Genomic DNA, 2,548 nt, shown 5'->3' on the forward strand with positions numbered 1-2,548 from the left:
CACAATGACTTTATTTTAGTAATGACCCGAAAGAAGTCAACAACGATGGAAACAAATAAGAAAATCATGTAATGAAAATCAAACAATAAAATTGATGTCTACAATCAATTATTATCGCTTTCAAACACATAAGATTCAGTCTTTAAGGCACCGTGAACAATCAGTTTTTAAGACACATGAAACACATTCATTATAAGTTGAACAATAATGGAGGAAAATGGGCTATGATTTGAATAAGATGGGTCCAAATAAATTGTCAGAGGTGATGCTTCAAGTATAATTCTTTGTCAGATAACAAACCAACAATGAGGGTCTTGATACTATCAGCTCAGTGACAAAGATTCAGTTCAGTCGCATTCCTAATTATGCTTTTGGTTCTTGCTCTACATGAAAAACAAAAATAACAGTAATAATTAGAAAAGAGTTTGGCTTAAGGGAATTACTTCCAACTAATCCAATGACCTGCTTGTAGAGCAAGATTCAATTTTATGAATTTAAACAAAGTGGGTAACGTAAACAAAGCTATACTTGAATACATGTGAACCTCAGATCGCGTCAGAGATAAGGGTGAGTTTCAGGGAAATCTACACTCCCCGGGTCCATCACTTTCTATATATCTGCTCAGTTCTCTCAATGAACATATTCTTAATATGGGATTTGATCAACAGCTTCAACCGAGGGATAGCAGAAACATCTCCAGCCCACCCACCAATCATCTATATATGTACCAAAGAATGCAGTCTTCATTGGAATGGATACACCAATTTGCCTACTTGAAATCGTGCATTATAAATTTATAATCAATGATGGTCTTACTCCACATTTTTGCTACACTATTCTGAAATACATCACACACAAAAAAAAAAAAAAAAAAGGAAGGTAGCAAACTACACAAATTGGGTCATGGGTCTAAATGGGTTCAAAATAAATGAGGTCTTTTTTTTTATTATGTATCACAAATCATAATGATGTGGGTTCGACCAACAAACCCCTTTAGGTACACTGATACCCTGAATCATGTCTCAGACATCATCATAATTTCCTTTCAACAATTTGGATTCATGGACAACTTGAACTGTCAATTAAGGTTGATGATTAAATTAAAGATCAGCAGTACTGGCATTACAACATTGAGAAACACTACTCTAGTTTATGTAATACCTTTTGTTCCACATGTAAGCTGACACAAATAAAGCAATATATGCAACCATTTATGGCCACCAACAACACAAAGAACACAACGTAACTAACCAAACTGTAGATAAGAAAACGCAAAGCGTAAAATAGCTAATATTTAAACATTCACATACCATTTTGAAAATATATATATATATAACAGTAAAGGAAAAAAGGGTAAACGGAAAAACATCAAACAAACTTACTGCACAACGTCGTTAAGCACAAGTAAAAAAGCAATCGACAAAAGCAAAGCGCAACACACACCTGAAAATATAAACACAACAACAATTAATAATAATCTACAACATTTTACAAACAGCGCTATGAAAATCAAAGTTACCAAAACGTTAACGACAATAACAAACTGTAGAAAGGACATACGTATTAATAAAAATAATAATTACATTACTATGAGACAACCCCCCACAAAAAATTATCATTGCATTCACCATCGTAAATACTATGTTATTATGATTCAAGAGATTAACTCAGCAAACATAAGTATGCATTGAAGGTGACAAAGATACAACATAGAAATGGGTTGCAATGACCCACATTTATATAAAATGGGTTGAGATGTCACCTCTAGTGGCAGTATGCATGTTCTTGAGATGGATGCAACGAAATACAGTAAATCATGTTGAATGGAACCCTCTAGTGTTCAAGTAATCCGTAGCCATTGCAATTTTACCATGTAGTTTGCTACAATTGCAAGATGAACCCGAGGCTCGAATGAACACACCAACGTATCTGATAATGGCTGTTGCAATGCTTCCATTCCATTTGTCAAGACGTCATCTGTCTGATGAGATGTTTGAGGTAAAGGACATCATAAGGTAACCAACTATTATCGAATGTCAGTTGTTTACAAAAGAAAAGAAAGCTATTTTGCAAACTTTTAAAGAGTCCTGACCCAAAAATCATTGACAAAATGTGTTTTAGACCAACATGCGGTTACCATGAGTCTACCATTAACAGTTGTCTAACCCATATGGAAAACAAATTAAACATGTAATTGTTACAAATACTATCATAGTGATTCAATAATAATACATCTTCAAATTTTAAGTGTAAATATTACAATTTCATATCCAATTTTCACGTGATGAGGATATAGAACTCAAAAAAGATATTAAAAAAAAAAACATGAATAAACATTCTATAGTGCAATCTTACAAGTTAAATACAATTCAATTGATGAAAAATACTTGTTCAAAACGTTGTTGACGATGATGGCAAAAATTAGGTGAGAGTAACGTGGGTTGTTAACTACTGTATAGTCGACAGATTAAGGAGTAGAGAAATTTGTAAAATTATCATACTACAATACCATTCATCAACATGGTATTGATGAAAATGCCATACCCAA

General features: G+C 33.1%; 1 long non-coding RNA gene across 2 annotated transcripts; it reads right to left on the reverse strand.

The window, feature by feature from the left end:
* Positions 1-938: 938 nt before the first annotated feature.
* Positions 939-2,219, reverse strand: LOC139891293 (uncharacterized). Of its 2 annotated transcripts, XR_011773602.1 has the most exons (4): positions 1,763-2,219; positions 1,383-1,443; positions 1,162-1,255; positions 939-1,075 (listed from the first exon to the last, which is right to left on the reverse strand). It is a non-coding gene; the product is annotated as an uncharacterized lncRNA (long non-coding RNA). The 2 variants fall into 2 exon arrangements; XR_011773601.1 differs by having other exon boundaries at positions 961-1,255.
* Positions 2,220-2,548: the final 329 nt, after the last annotated feature.

Source organism: Rutidosis leptorrhynchoides, chromosome 2, assembly GCF_046630445.1.
Source record: "Rutidosis leptorrhynchoides isolate AG116_Rl617_1_P2 chromosome 2, CSIRO_AGI_Rlap_v1, whole genome shotgun sequence".
Classification (NCBI taxonomy): Eukaryota; Viridiplantae; Streptophyta; class Magnoliopsida; order Asterales; family Asteraceae; genus Rutidosis; species Rutidosis leptorrhynchoides.